The 17392-nt window shown below is 35.1% G+C and overlaps 1 protein-coding gene across 3 annotated transcripts in view; it reads left to right on the top strand.

The window, feature by feature from the left end:
* Window positions 1-7327: 7327 nt before the first annotated feature.
* LOC129746341 (uncharacterized) overlaps window positions 7328-17392 on the top strand; it is a 583019-nt gene continuing 572954 nt past the window's right edge. For all 3 annotated transcript variants that reach the window (XM_055739955.1, XM_055739954.1, XM_055739953.1), the window contains exon 1: window positions 7328-8992. The gene's annotated coding sequence lies outside the window, so the exon portion shown is untranslated. The remainder of the gene's footprint in view (window positions 8993-17392) is intronic.

Here is a 17392-nt window from a genome sequence, read left to right as displayed (position 1 = left end):
CTATCTCCCCACTTCCATATATAAAAATACCTACAACTAAAGGCGATATAAAATTACTAGTTGATTGTGGAGCCAATATTAATATAATTTCAAAAAAATGGGCATATAATAGTAGAACTAATATATTGAAAATTCAAGAACAAACTGTAAAAGGAGTAACTGGAAAAAACGTTATTTCAAAAGTAACTCATCTTCCAATATTTGAACCAGTAATTAAGGACACTTTCGAATTTTCCATTTTTGATTTCCATACATTTTTTGACGGAATCATTGGAACAGGCATAATTTTCAATAACGCTTTCAATCTAATATCTAATCAAGAAGTACTACAAGTTTTTGGCAAAGGCTATACGCTGAATATTCCAATTCATTTTTATAAACCTTCGCCAATGCCACGAAAAATCAATTCGGCACTTGTTACTGAAAAATTGCGACTTCAACACCTTACAAAGCAAGAGGTGTCAGAACTTGTCCCAATTTTAGAACAATTCCAAGAAATTTTCCACGATCCGGATGATACCCTGTCGTGTGCTACAAATGTTAAATGTGACATTCGTACTATCGATGATTTACCTATTTACCAAAAATCATACCCATATCCTATGGCGTACAAAGATGAAGTGGACAAGCAAATGTTAAAACTAATTAATTCTGGTGTAATTAGACCATCTAGATCACCATGGAATTCTCCGGTATGGATTGTACCCAAAAAAATGGATGCCTCCGGAGAGAAAAAATTTAGACTGGTCATAGACTATAGGAAATTAAATCAAAAAACGGTATCTGATAAATATCCGATGCCGGAAATATCCAACATTCTTGACCAACTTGGAGGGAACAAATATTTTACTACTTTGGACTTAGCTTCTGGTTTTCATCAAATTAAGATGAACCCAAAGGACATTGAAAAAACTGCTTTTTCTGTCAACTATGGCAAATACGAGTTCCTTCGTATGCCATTTGGCCTTAAAAACGCTCCTGCGATCTTTCAGAGAGCTATGAATGATGTCCTTCGAGAAGAAATTGGAAAACGTTGTTATGTCTATATTGACGACGTTATTGTGTTTGGGAAAAATTTAGAAGAACACAATCAAAACTTGAAAGTCGTCCTACAAACTCTAAAAAATGCCAACCTCAAAGTCCAGTTGGACAAATCTGAATTTTTACGTAACTCGATTGAATTTTTAGGATATGTTATTGCCGACAATGGAATTAAACCAAATGAGAAAAAAATTGAAGTAATTAAAAACTATCCAGAACCTAAAGACCTCAAACAACTAAGAGGATTCTTAGGCATGGTAGGATACTACAGGAGATTCGTGAAAGATTTCGCTAAGGTAGCAAAACCTTTAACAAATCTTTTGAGAGGTGAGATGAATTCGGATTCAAATAGTTCCAAGAAAAAAATTACGTTAAACCAACAGGAAAGAGATTGTTTCGAAACCATGAAAACGATACTAACTGGAAGTCACATTTTAATTTATCCAGACTTCAAAAAGCCCTTTTTAATAACTACCGACGCATCAAACTTCGCTATTGGTGCCGTGTTAAGTCAAGGTGAAATGGGAAAAGACAAACCAATTCATTTTGCTTCTAGAACATTGAATAGAGCTGAAGAGAATTATTCGGCAACGGAGAAAGAAATGCTTGCCATTTACTGGGCTCTTAAAGTGTTTAGGAATTACATTTATGGTCAGACATTTAAGATTGTCACGGACCATCAACCATTGACATTTTCATTGTCACCTAGAAATATTAATGCAAAATTGAAGAATTGGAAATCGTATTTAGAAGAGACTATGAAATCGTGTATAAACCCGGAAAAAGCAATGTGGTAGCAGACGCCTTAAGTCGCATACAAATCCACTCGCTCACGCCAACGCAACATTCCGCAGAGGACGATGATACTAATTACATATTATCAACAGAGGCCCCGCTCAACGCATTTAGAAACCAAGTAATTATCGAGAAAGTAAACGATAAACCGGACACAATAGTAACACATCCTTTTCCAGGAATACGACGGACTGTCATTAAGAGAACTTGCTTAACTGACCAAACTTTGGCAACATTACTTAAGGAATTTTTTGATCCTACAAAATTAAACGGTTTGCATACCTCCGAGGAGATTTTGGGGAAACTTCAAGAAGTATACAAACAGTTTTTCAGTCAGGCTGGTCTTCTTAAAATCCGCTTTACACAAAGAATCCTGAAAGACGTCTCAGATCCAGAGGAACAACAAAAAATCATTAGAGAAACTCATTTGAGAGCTCATCGCGGTGTTAATGAAAATCGAGAACAAATTATGAGTGAGTTCAACTTTCCAAAAATTACCCGTCATATTCAAACATTCATCCGAGTCTGTGACGTCTGTAACGAATCAAAATACGATCGACACCCACTTGTTTTACCAATTCAGGAAACGCCCATTCCAAGATATCCTTTCCAAATTGTTTATATTGATATTTTTCTTATTCAAGAACAATACTTTCTTTCAAGTATTGACAAGTTCAGTAAATATGGTCGTATGGTGCCCGTACAGTCCAGAAACGCACCACACATTGAAAAAGGAATGTGGACGACTCTTACATCCCATGTAGTACCGGAATCGATCGTTTTAGACAATGAAAGAAGTCTTCAATCACCAAATATTCGTGGTTGGATGATAGATTTAGGAATTCAAGTGTATTTGACACCTACCCATAAGTCAGAAGTTAACGGCGCAGTAGAACGAATCCATTCTACTGTAATCGAAATGTACCGTATTCAAAAACAGATAACCCCAGACGCAACTGTTTGAAATCTTGTTCAAACTGTCGTCGAAAAATATAACAATACGATACATTCCTCAACATCCATGACCCCCAAAGAAATTGTATTTGGGAAGACGAGAAATACTGACCAACAAATTGACCCCGATAAACTAGAAGAAATCCGACAAAAACGATACGATGACGTTTTAGCAAATCTGACAAAAACTCAAAAACATCAACTATCGAAAGTTAATAAAAATCGAGCAGATGCTCCTCAGTTCACAGTAGGGAAAAAGGTATTTGTGAAAGACAAAATTATTAAAGCTAAACACAAGCCGAGATTTAAGAAAAACTATGTACAACTAAATAACGAAGTCACTTTTAGAAATGAACATAATGCGAAATTACACAAATCTAATATCAAAAATATAAATATTAAACATTTACAGGCTACCGCTGATTAGTGGACAAAATATCGAGATTCACAATGTGAGAGAAGATGTAGTCGCCATTGTCAAAACAGGAGAGGCTAAGATAATTGAAGGATATCAAAAATTTATACATACAATAAACATTACAGTCATAGAAAACACTATATACCAAATCGAAGCTGCATCTACGAATATTAGTAACCCCGAGTTAAAAAGACTTCTCGACCAAAAAACTAATGACCTAATTGACAATGTGAGAAGGCTTAAACCCAGAACAAGACAAAGTCGCTGGGATGCCCTCGAACGAGCTTGGAAATGGATGTCCGGCTCACCAGACGCTGATGATTTGATATTGATGACAAATGGAATTAATTCCATATCCGATAATAGCAACAAACAGATATCAATAAATGATCAATTATATAGTAGTATAAACAACTTAACAAAAACAATAAATGAACTTATTGAAATAGAGTCAGTCAATTCCAAAATAACTATTGAAGACAACACGATTTTAAAACTTATTTTAAACATAAATATTTTAAACGATGAAATAGCAGCTATCCAAGAATCGATAACATTAGCAAAGATAGGCATAGTTAATTACAAATTACTAACAACGGAGGAGATAAATCAAATTGACGGGATCATGAGCAGTCAAGGCGTACATCTAGAACTCTTGGAAGAAGCGCTCAACCTAGCGAGAATCACCATCGGATCGCACAAAGACACACTACTTTACATCATAAAAATTCCAAAATTCTATCCGGAAACATACGAGGAACTAAAAATTGAGGCAATCTACAAAAACTCTCAACGCATCCAACTGAAGGGTAACGATTATATCAGAGGATCAATTGAACTATTCCGCCAAACAAGCCATTGCGAACGATTCGGAAATTGGAGTTTATGTCACAGATCAGACTTAGAAGATGTTTCCAATGACCGTTGCATTTCCAAGATAGTGAAAGGAGTCGAAAGCAGTTGTTCTTACGAACATTTCTCTCAACATGCACCTACAGTCGAGATGAGCCAAACGACAGTACTTGTAAACGATGTCAGTACAACTTTACATTCCACATGTGGAATCGCCAACAGAAACTTAACAGGATCATTCATCATTGTATTCCAAAACTGTTCAATAACAGTTTAAAACTTCACGTATACAAATGATATCATCAAAACAATCAACCAACGAATCTTCATCCCATCAACTAGTTTGGTAGCGATGCAAGAAAACATCGAATATAAAATCGACATCCAAACACTTCACCAAATGCAACAAAAACACCTAAAGCACTTGGATCATCTAAAAACAACAACCACAGTACATGGCTGGTCGCTATTAGGAGGATTCTCATGTTCATCCATGATTATCATTATGATCATAGTTTACACTCTGAAAAAATCGAATTCCCAAGGCGCAATCGTTCAGATTGAACAATCAAAGGAACCTCAGAAACCAGTGGAGACCAAAAGTTATCATTATTACCAACCGGCTTCCGCTCATTCATCTTTATCAGCAGTTTAATATTGAACCAGGAGGTTCAACACTTAGAGGGTGAGCAGTTATCACCATATCAATATAAACCAGCCTAAATCATACGACAGCAGAAATCCAGCGACGCATCGGGATCAAGAGGCACATTTTATGCTGACGCTAGCTGCGCGTATCCAGAGACACATTTTATGCTGACGCTATCGGCGCGTGGGGGAACCGCATCTTTAGTAGTAAGAAAAATCTGTAATTCGAATCAGAGAAATAAATTGATTGATCAAGTCAGTCTTTGGTTGACCGTCAGATTGATAGTTGCTTTTTTAAAAAGTCTATCACAGCCGAAAACTCATAACTTGCAGTTTATTAGATCAAAATAAAAAAATCAAGATATTTTTATGAGTGTCTTATAAAAATTGAATGGTAAATTTTGAGTTTATAATGTCAATTTTTTTTCAAACTTTAAACTATATTTGATTATATTTTCAGATTTATAGAAATTTTTCTCATACTATTGCGATTGTACGAAAACTACAACTTTATGCAAAATATATGTAAAACGAGAAAAAAGGAAACTTTGTAGCGCGTTTTCTCGAAAACAGACTCTTTTGGCTTAGGGCCTCATATGTCACTTTATGTAAAGCGTTTTAAACTGTTATCCCCAATGTATGTTTTTCCGTTCAATATTTTGGAACTCTTGAAAATTTGTGTATGCTTCTTTACTAAATTATGAACATCTGACTTTTTTATATTAAAATATGTATTTGTTATACCAACGGGCGTCGAAAAAAATCAATAAAATGTGTATTACATACCTACGCTAAATCTTGAGTTAGTTTATATTTCGGGCTCGTCCTAGTTTTCGATTTGATAAATTTAGAACTTTTAACAAAGTTTGCTGATTTTGATAACGATTTAATGCTAACATTTAATTTCTTTACCTCGGTGGCCCTCGTGAGCTGAGTGGAGGGGGCCAACCCCCCTTTCCCCCACCACCTTCCTCTTAATACGACCTTAACATGATAAAAAATCAATTGTAACGAGAACACTTTACCAGGAAACAAACACACTGTTTAAACGATGCAAGTTTCGGAAACACACTATGAAACCCATATTCTTAGCTAGGGTGCTACCGTTGCATGATGTTGCAAATTTGCAACAATTATTGAAAAACCATTATATCAGAGAAAAAAAACAAAAAAAAAATCCTCAATTTGTGTTTATTTTGTGAATTACTTTAGTGAGAATACGATAATATTTTTTTTGAGTCGAAAAAAATTTCTCAATGTGATTTAGACTAGGCCAAAAATTTGAAAAATAAGGTTTTTTCACATCCCATATTTTTCAGATTCAAGTTGGTCTATTTTGTACCTATATACACTGAAAGTCATTTTTTTCTAATTGAACGTGATCTTGAAGTTAGAAATGTTATTTCCATCGAAAAAAAATTGGACTTTTATGCTAAATGCGAAATTTGGAACAGTTTTAATTAATTGTTGCAAATTTGTTACTTTATGAAACGAAGGGTTAAGATGTCATTCGGAGCTTAGATTTGAAGGTTCTGTGATAAAAATCATTTATTTATTCTATTTAACCTGTTATTTGAGGATGGAGGCATTTTACAAACATGATGGGGGCATACAAAAACACTTTATTATTCCACTAAATAATTATTATTAAACGTCCACAAAAGCTGAAATATGTTTAATTTCTTAAGTTCATTTGAGGAAGAAACAAAAACCATCTTAGTTTTTGTTTTAAACTTCTTCACGTATAATTTTTAAAAGTCGAAATTTTACATCAAAATGTATCAAAACCTTGTATGATTTTTTAAATTTTTTTGAGTTTATAAATTCATAAAATTCTTTCTTGCCTTATGTTCTAAGCGTATCACCCTCAAAATGCATTGGTTAGATAAGCTGTCTAGCCAGCCATTTCGCCAAACAGCCGTAGGGTCATTTAACCCGATAGGCCCATTTAGGAAACCTTTCCCCTACAACAACTGTCTTAAATTGCATGAAAAAAGGAAAACTGTGAAAACCATTTCAAGGAAATGGTGAAAGGAGAGATGTGAGCAGTAGATTTGTGTAACGATTTCATTTCAAATTATCCTTTTCACCAAGTGGGTACAACCGAAAGCGCTACCAAAAGCGGTACGGTTACCACCACGTTTTATAGCATCCAACATTTGACAGTTGTGTTCCCTTCATATTTTGTTGACACAAAAGCGAGGGGTGGTGGCTGGGTGGGTGCGAAAAATTCCACCCTACTGTCATTCCGTGTTGTACGGCAGGACATAGCAACAAAGAAGAGTCCCAAAGTCTCTCGTCCTTTTTTGGTGGGTGATTCTCTCCCGAGAAAACATGTGCGAAAACATTGGATGAGAGCCGCTCTCTGTGTGTATTGGGTTGTCGAAGAAAACGGCCGCCGCGCCGGGAGATTTGTTTGAAAACAATGCTGAACGGGTCCATATGAATGTGGGAAAAACGGGAAAAATCTCGGCCCGGGGCGATGGGAGGGCGGCTGTTGAGTGAGAGCAAGGATGTTGTGCTGAGGGATGTTTGCCGTCGTCGTCGGTGTCTGGGCGGCTCGTTTCCGTGCGGTGCGGAATTGAACCCGAGTTCGGTTTCAGTCGTCGAGAATCCTTTGCCGGGGATGGTTCGCCACGCGCGCGTATTCTATGTTTCCTTTCTATTGTTCGCTACTAAACTGTGGTAGATGGTCGTTTGGAAGTATTTTGAGCGGAAATTTATTGGAACATTCCACACAAACATGGATTAGTCGCAGAATGGATGACACGGATTAAACTGTTAAGGAGTGATTAGAAGTTGGAGTTGACGGAATTTGCCGTCGTGGACTCTCTTGTTGGCAAACTGTGACCAAGACACATCGCGGATTCGGGTCATTCGTGTCGGGCGAAAAGCCGAAGAATTTTCCTTTTTCCAGCTTCGTTTTCGATGCAGTCCGTGTGCGTGTGCTGTCTATCTCTCTGTACTGTCCTGTGGAATTTTCTTCGTCTTCTGGGAGGTGCCGTCTTTCTAAAGGCCGGAAACTATCGCTTAACCCTGCCCTAATCCACTAGTCTATCTGATCCTAAGGAATTCCTCGTTGAACCGGAAAACTGTAGGTAGTGACCTTTCTAAGATTTCCGGTGTGAATTCTCTCAATCCGTCCCTTCGCCGTAGCACGGGTTGAACTTTGATTCGTGTTTCCCAGCCTTAGCAGCAGTGTATTGGATTTTTACGTCTGGCTGGACTGAAACGGTTCGATACATACAGTGAACGATCAATTTTACCACCCGATGGTATTGACGAAAGCAAACCAACAGAAATCAAGCTGTACAAAGTTTCGGTATCCGGTTTAATGGAAATCTACCCATCAGCCCATCCCCCGACAACTTTTCCTAGCGCTTTGTGATCTGTTCCTCCAGCATTCTTCAAACGAATAAAGCGAAAGTGATTGAACGGTGTTCGCGAGCCGGGAAAAAGTATCGAGAAGTTGAAAATCAAATACTGGGAAAGCAAGCAGTCCAAATTAGATTACAGGCAAAGGAAAATTGTTTCCTCAAGTTTCGAGGGCAAACAACCCGAGGAGAAGAAGAGGGAGCAAAATAAGAAGAATCGTGTGAAGATTGAATTCTGGTGCGGAAAATCGTTTCAACATCCAGAGTCAGAGCCAGAGTCAAAGAAGCACTCAACGGTGGGAAGGAAAAGTTGTATCGCTCTGTATCAGCGAATTGCTTGTTTTCGTTTTTCTCCGAATTTGGCCAAATAAGTGTAAATGTGAGTGAGTGTGTTGTTGAGCTGTTGAAGAATTTTGGCGAATTTCTGTGTCAAAGTGTGTCGCTATTGGCGAATTTCGTGCTCCCAGAAAGCTTATATATAAGTCGAAAGAGGAAGAAACAAAAAAAAGGAAGCCAAAGTGTGTATCTCCTCCAGCCAGCCAGCAAAAGAGCTCAAAGTTCAAGGAAAAGCTATCCCTCCCATGCGTGTGTTTGTTGATGTTTATGCCCGGTCCTTCTGGTGAAGAAGTCAATTTCGAGCAGATACAGTGTGGGGTCCGACAGCACCTCGCCATTCTCCCCCGCACAATTACGCATTCGGAACCACGTGGAGCTTTCGTTTTGCTCTCCTCTTCCGGCTCTTCTTTTTTCATCGCTCTGTGGTGGTAACAACAAAAACAGGAGCTAGCTTGCTTGCGCCACACTTTTCCAGAGGGAATATCTGGAGTTAACTGTCTACGGCAAGTCTGCCTCCGCCGCCCCCCTCAGCTCCAGACCAGGAATAAGGAAACATCGCGGGAGACGTCAGCGAGTGAGTGGAATTTATTTCTTCATATAATGTGGCCTGTCGCTTTTTTCGCTACTTCTAACAACTTGGAAATTTTTTTCTTGAGCTCAGCGATGATAGCGATTCTGGATGTTACTTTGCTGTTGCCTTTCTTATGGGAAGGTTAAGTTATCGGTTTACTTGCGGTTGCCCAAGTTTGTGGGACTTCTTTTTTGTATGTTGGCAAAAACTAACCTGGAGATTTTTTTTTCCAATATGTTAATTTCTAAATGCGTATGTATGGACCTGAATTTCGTTGAAAAAATATTTTTTTGAACATAATACCGGGTAATGTAAAAATTTTGTATGTAAGAATTCAATCTTTTTTAGTAGATTTTTCAAAGTTTTTTTTTATGTATGCATTGCTTCAATGCCATGCGAAAAATGTGAACAAGGTGATAATAAAAAATTCTGGGAACAAAAGTGACCATTTCCATACTTTCAAAAAATAATTTAACAAGAGTGAATTGATGGATGAAAAATGGTTTGATGACCCAACCAAATGATGAGTAAAATTTTTTGAAACCTTGGCAATCACATCAAAACGTACAACGTACAAAATTGCTTAAAATTCCCTTCCAAAACGACATTAAATTTTACAATAAGGAACGATTCGGAATCGAATTTTGAATACGGCGAACGCGCCAACATCACTGTTTCGAGAAAAATGCGTTCAAAGTTTGACAGTTCCGTAAGCTACCAGCAAAAATTTTATTTTGTTTACTCTGTTTCTCGAAAACCAAATATCCTTCAGTTAACGTTGTGCATTTTAAATGTAGAGCTCTGAACGTTCTTCATCACCCAGCTGATAACTCAATTTGTTTACATTTGGTGCATTCGCCCTATTCGAAATTCACTACCGAATGGTTTTTGACGATCCTGGTTACTATATATAACACATTTCACGCGCTCACAAATTATTTTTATCCGTTCCCAGATCAAAAAAACTCAAACCTGTCAATAGTTCAGATAGTTCAAATCGCACAGGAAATGTATTGGCTTTTCGGTCTTATCAGGTCAATTATAACACTTTTTATAAGTGCTTCATCCAACGTTTCGAATTATATTAATTCTTTATCAAGGAACTAAAATTTTAGTGGTTATAATTGACCTGATAAACTGAAATGCCAGTTTAAAACCTAAAAATTATTCCCGGTCAAACAACAAATTGAAATAATTTTGGAAATCAATTTTTTTGCTGGAAAAGTGTAGGGGAGAGTGGGGATACTTGATCCCCTTTTCTTATTTTCACCATAACTTTTTGGAAAAATTTAGCAACTCGCCGTCTTTGACATTTTCTGACAGCTTGTAACTTCAAGTTTCTATGCTCCAAAAATTAGAACGATACTTGAACCCGTTGATGAACTAGAAGCATTTTCGTGGGAGTAAAAAAATTGCGATTTTTCTGAAGTTAGGGGAGACTTGATCCCCTATTGAAGGAGACTTGATCTTTTATTCAGGAAGCCCTAATCCTTGTATAAAAATCAAACAAAACCCCAAGATAGAATGTTAATTGACTATTTTGGTCATGTTTGTTCTCATTTCACAATTTATAGCAGACATAAGAAGAAAATTCTATAACTTTGTCTCAACGCTAATGACATTGCATACTTAAAGGCGCTATTTTTTATAATTAAGAGAAAATTAATTATTTTTGCTCTTTTCTTCAGACAATTGTTTGATAAATGTTAGTTTTTGGATAAATATTAGTAATTTTGTAATCAGCAATCATAAGGATCAATTCAGAAGAAGAATATGCGGATTGGAAGGGGGATCAATTGTAACCAACTCTAGGGGATCAATTGTACCCATAACCAACATTTTAGAAAACTTTTTCTGAAAAAAGTTGAGAGTTTTCCATTACTTTGAAAATATGGCATTATGAAGTTCATTTTACGCTCGAACGATTGATACATTGGAACAAATATTTTTTTCATAATTTTCCCATGTAAGGAACATTTTAAAGTGATGAAAAAAGATCTTCAAGTTACATTTTGTGCAATTTTTCAAACAAAGTTCAATTACTCAAACAATTATTTTGTTAAAATTTTTTAAACTACAAGCATTGTTATTTTGCTCATTTTGGCACATTTTTTTAGAACATTTGATCTTTGTAAGACATTCCAGTTTCGAGATATAGCTAAGGAATCAAGTATCCCCAGGGATCAAGTATCCTCATTCTCCCCTAAATGTTGACAATTTTATTTGGATTTTTTATCGAAAAATACAGAACACATTTTGAAGAAAACAAATACGGTTTTATTGTGTAGACAAAATAATTTGTTTATATCCAATAGGGCTTTTTTAAAAAGCAATCAAAAAATGAGTGAATTCACGTCACAAAAAAAAATTAAACTTCACGAGAAAATATTGACATTTTATAACTAAAAAAAGATCTTCATTTAAAATGATGAGACGCTTCTGATACACTAAATTTCTTAGAAATCGATTCTAATCCAGTTGAGTTACAACAGCGCGAATGAGCGAGTTCTAGTCACAAAATTTGATTTTTTTTCTGAATTTTATAAAGGAAATATGCTCTGAAAGCTGGTTTGACCCTCAAGATAATCGAATTTTTACAAATCGAATATAATCTAGTTGATTTTTTGAAGAGTTTGTCATATTCGACAAAAAAACAAAAATATTGCAAAAACACTTAGCTTTGTATTGTTGACTACTCATATTCACCTTAAATCATTGAACTCGAAATGAAAAAATTATACGCCTTTTGGCGAATTTTCACATAATTCACATAACACATTTCATTAGGCTTTGATCAACTTACGCATTTCCAATTCCATGATCGCTGGCGTTGCTAAGCAGAACAAGTTCTATTGCTCGTTCAGACTTATTTTGGATGTTCTCAACTCTTCCTGAAGAAGAAGAAGCACTACCGCAAACGTTAAACATGGAAACTGAACTTTGAAACTGAAATAAATCTTCAGAACACTTTCATGCGTTTTTTACTAAGACAAACATCATGTTTCAGAATCAATCATGATATTTCAGCAACATTACAAACCGTTTAAAATTATTATTGCACATGGCAACGTTCTGATTGGAAGATTATTTACTTTAAAAAACATTGGTAAACTTGATTTAAAACTCCAATCAGAAGAAAGAAGAAGAAAGAATGCAGTGCTAATTTCGAATTGTTTTTCTCCGTATTTTTGTACAAAAAAAATCGAAGGATTAACATACAATAAAAGGTTTTGTTTTTTCAAACTTTGATCCTTTTTGGCAAATTTCCGTGTTCGGAACAAATTGCCAAAAACTTATTCCAGAGTTTTGTTTCAGTAAAAGTGCCAAAAAGTAGTCAAATTACTTTTGCCTGCTTTCTCTAAGTTGCTGATTTTTTTTTGTGATTTTCATCCGCAAGGATGATTCATTTCTCAAGATTTTTTCAATCGTTATTTGAATAACGATTAAAATAATGACTGAAAAATCTTGGGCGATGAATCATCCCTCGGATGAAAACCCCAAGAAAAAGACTGAAAAATGATGCTGGCATGCCGTGTCAAACAGCTTTGTTGCAAATCGCCATTCGACTCAATCAAACAAATGTTGTGCATCGTTTGGGAACTGACAACACATACTTCCGACAATCTAGTACAGACATAATTTTTCTTCGTCGGAAGTTGGAAGTCCGACTTCTGAAGATAAATTTACTACTGGTGCGATTTTTAGAAATATTGAATAGAAACTAAACTTGGAATCCTAAATTTTAATGAATTGAGTTAACAGAAACATTCAACATTATCACATAATATACAGTACATAGAATATTTCAAATAAGTCATAGATGTTTTAAAATAACCGACTCTTATCGATATCAAATAATTTACAAAACTTGCCAAAAAGTCGATTCACTCATTCAAATAATAATTTAGTGCATCTTAAAAAAAACGATATACATATCATATGATAATTTCCTATAGTATTTCTCGGAGGAGGATCCTAGCTATGATATGTTGTTGTATGTTTTATCACGGCTCACGCGCTCGTTATAAAGCGCCAATCGTAATATGTTGAAAAGAGCATTAATTTTTCAAAACGGCCAATTTGTGTTCAAAGTGAACAAAAAGTTCAAAACCATCTGCGATCAGCGATTCGCTTAGTTGGGGCATAATAGAGCATGTTCCCTTACATTCACAATACACAAAACTCATGCTATCCCTTTGAAAAATATCAATAACGACGCCGGCCACGATCTAGTAGTCAATGGGGGAAATATGAAGGAATGTTAGTAGGATTCTTTCTAGGTTCAATCAACAACTTCTTGCAACTATATATTCCAAAAACTAATTTTGTAAAAATTTAGATACAAATGCAAGTCGATATCACCAACTATAAAAACCGTCTATACTAAAGTGTCCATGGCCATTTTAACGTTCCCGGGAGTCGGGAAAACTGACGATCCTTTTCCCGGGAATTCTCGGAATTCCGGGAAAATTGTAAATGAAGATTTTGGCACTCTTATACATACCCTCACTTTACCTATATGGTAGTTTTAAATTTTCAGGTAGTAGTATCCGTGGTAGTATTGCAAAATATTACAAACTTTTTAATGCCTCAAAAATTCAATTAGCAATTAAAAACCCAAGTCCCAATAACTAAGTATTTTAACCGACATAATGGGGTTTTTTCTGCGACTCGAGTGACGTGACTAACGAAATGTCATATCGTTTTGCTGGCTTTAATAGCGTTTCTAGCCTCGTAATTTTAATTCGGATGAGATGTTATTGGTCTTCAGAGCAAATCGATACACACATTTCTGTTCTGAAGCATTTTCTGGAGTCAGACGAGAAATTTCGTCAGTCACGTCACTCGAGTCGCAGAATAAGCCTCAAATAATTGGGAAAGATTTTTCACTATTGGTAGACGTTGGATAGCTCGACTTAAGAATATTCACAAGTTTTCTTAAATTTTCAGATAACTGTCGTTTTGTTTCAAAATATGTCATTTCTTAGATGATGATTTTGCTACTGTCAACAGTTTGCGAAACGGAAGTTCTAAATGATGAGTGTTGCAATAAAGCACATTTAGATTCGTTTAGTAGTGCTTTTTCATGGGAATTGTTTGGTTTTATAAAGTCTGAATTGTTTTTCACTTTTACACTAAGTATTCGAAAGAAGACACATTTTGTTTATTAAATTTAATTTGTTTATCAGTCAAAAAAAGTCTAAGCCATCAATGTAGATCTATAGTTTTCCTCGTTCAATCTGATCCATTTCTCCAATTTCGAACGCGTAAATTTTTAGTATTTTGGCACTTTTAATTGACTTCGGGAACTCTAGAAATTTTTCAGCGTTTCCCGGGATTTCCCGATTTTTTTAATTCCCGGGAATTCCCGATCGGGAAATCCCGGGTATGACCCTCTTGTCCAGTGGTTTTCAAAGTGGTCCATACAGCCCCCTTGGGGGCGTTGAGAGCTTCCAGGGGGGCGGTGAGCTTAATTTTGAAATTTGAGGGGCGTTGGCAGGGCTCAGGGGGCGGTGAGGTCGAATTAACATTTTAACGAATCACGAAACAACGTAGATTTGAAATAATAGCTAAGATCGATGCAGAACAATGAAATTGCGTAACAGAACTAAACATCAGGTTTAAGATCAAAATATGTAGAGTTTCAAAGAGCTTCAAGCAAATTTTTGTTCTAGTATCACAATATTTTTTTCTCTTAAAAGGTATCTAGGTATCTAGAAAGTTTTTTGAAATTGTCGCAGATTTTGTATACGCTCTACATGTTGATCTTGTTATTTTGGTTTGTACTAAAAAAGATTGTTTTTAGACGGCAGCGTTAAAATTTGCCTTAAAAAGCCTTAGACTTAAAAAGTTAGCCTTAAAAATCTGCTCTTGTATTCAATTATGCCTTTTGAATTTAGTTTACCAAAATTTAAGGTATATGATTTTATATCAAAACAATCTAAAAAATCAGTTTAAGTAATTGTTCAGGAAACTTTACATAGAATTAAGTGGAAATAAGTGTTTACTGGAGGTTATGCAATACGAGACTAATTTTGAGTAAAATACTCTTTTTAGTGGTTATGCTTGATCATTTTCCATACATTTATCTTTAAAAAAAACATGTTTTTTTATCGAACGAAATAGTATGTGAATAAAATTCTATAAATCTGAAAAATCACAAAATATAGTTTGATTTTGAAGAATCATATGACGTTATTAAATCAAAATCGACCTACCCCTTTGGCTCTGAGCGCCTCAAATAGATTTGAATGAATTTGGAGTTATGTCTTTAACAACACAAATCCAAAAGCTAATGGTTTTTACCGATTCAGACTATACACTGCCGGCCAAAAGTTTGAGATCACCCCATGATTTTGAACGGTTATATCTCAGCCATCTTATGACATATTTCAAGTCTTTTGATCTTATTCAAGAGATCGTGAGCAAATCCTTCTTTGAATGTTTTTGACAAAATGTTAATGTTGAGTTTATATGACTTAAATTTATCTTAGGTCTGGGACAGCTTCCTGCACTTAAAATTCAAACCCAATCATCTCAGTGTAGGGTGGACCAAATTTCAAAATTCGAATTGCATTCGAATCCTATTTTCATACTTATGAAAACATATTTGTTTCATTTTGTGCAAAAAAAACGCAATGTACCAAAAATATTTTAAACAGATACTTACTAAAGTTATCGTCCAAAAATTTGAGATCACTCCGCAGTATGGTGTAACGGCAAAAAGTTTGGGATCAGTCTTGTAAATCATGCATATTTATTTCACGCGTATCTCTGTTACAAAACAACATATTGTTTATCTGGTAAGCTGATTTGGAAGCTACTGAGTTGAACTTGCTTTATGGATATTTAGTAAGGGAGTAATCCCTAACTTTTGGCTGGCAATGTATTTTTTTTTTGAAAATTTTCAAGAAAATTGGCTCAGGGGGGCGTTGAGCTTGAAAATTTTGCAAAAGGGGGCGGTGAGTGAAAAAAGTTTGAAAACCACTGCTCTAGTCTATATCAAGCTTCTTATTATTCTTCTTCTTCTCACATCAACATGGTCAAAACTTGTAAGCATCCTCTAAAATGAAAAATTTGCGTTACCGTCAACTGGGGCAACATGCAACATTTTTCAACTTCAATGGCTTCTAACATATTAATGCCTACAGATAATCATTCCTCTTGTACATCAAAAGTTTTAAGATTGATGGGACACCAAATTGACGTAGTCAGAAAAGTTATTGGTTTTACCAGTTGTTTTTAAATTTTCAAAAACATGCGATTTTCACCCTACTAAGAAAAAGGGGTAAATTGCAACATACTCTGTTATTAATGAAAAATCGAATGAAAATGTTTGAAAATTTATAGTTTCTTATATATTTGTGATGACATAACGCATGACGCATTGCAGTAATTTTTTGTTTTGTTCGAATTAAACTTTACATTTTTCTATCAAAAATGGTTTAAAGGAAAAAGTGTAATTTTGCTGCACACATTTAGGGGTAAAAAAATACTTCAAATATTATATTAGCCTAAATCATGAAAATAAATCTTAGGATGGATGAAATTTGAATGTTAACAAACGCATAATGCAAAACAATCATATCCCAGTACATGGAAACGAGATTTATGAGGTTTTGTTCTAATTTTCATTTCGTTGCCTTTTGCCTCAGACTGGTAAGTGAATTATGAAAATATTTATTTAAAAAAAATTGGCGATTGTACGAAAAATATTTTTACACCAACAGTGTTGGTTTAGGATAATGAAAGCAATATAAAGCTTGTAGGTGACACCATTAAGCCAATCCGTCATACTGGGTAAAGTTTTTTAAGGCATCGAAAAATGTAAAAATTTATACATTTTTTGCTCGATTTTTAAATTTTTTATGACAATCAGAAACTTTTAAAAACTCTCTCAAGATGTTAAAAACTATGTCGTCATCAATTTTTTATCATTCAATGATAACTTTATTACAGTATATTGAAATAAAAATTGAATGAGTGTTGTGGTATACAAATGTTGCATCTAACCCTGCTTTTGCATCAATGCTTTCTTTAAAATTTTGCGAAATAATCGACTTGATCGACAAGGTGGGGGTGTAGCTATTGTCATCAATAGTCGTCTCAAATTTAGACTTCTTCCTTCTTTCAATACAAAAGTCTTAGAAACAATTGGAATTGAATTAGAAACTTCTATGGGGAAAATTATAATTATTGCCGCATATTTGCCTTATCAATGCAGCGGTGAACAGAAAAATTTTTTGAAGGGAGATTTACAAAAACTCACCAGAAATAAATCTAAATTTTTTGTTATTGGTGACTTTAATGCAAAACACCGATCTTGGAATAATATTTCATCAAATCCAAATGGGAATATTTTATTTAATGACTGCTCTGCAGGTTATTATACTGTTGAATATC

This window comes from Uranotaenia lowii, chromosome 2 (genome assembly GCF_029784155.1).
Source record: "Uranotaenia lowii strain MFRU-FL chromosome 2, ASM2978415v1, whole genome shotgun sequence".
Classification (NCBI taxonomy): Eukaryota; Metazoa; Arthropoda; class Insecta; order Diptera; family Culicidae; genus Uranotaenia; species Uranotaenia lowii.
Note: the sequence above shows the minus strand (reverse complement) of the source record. Positions and strands in the feature narration are given on the sequence as shown.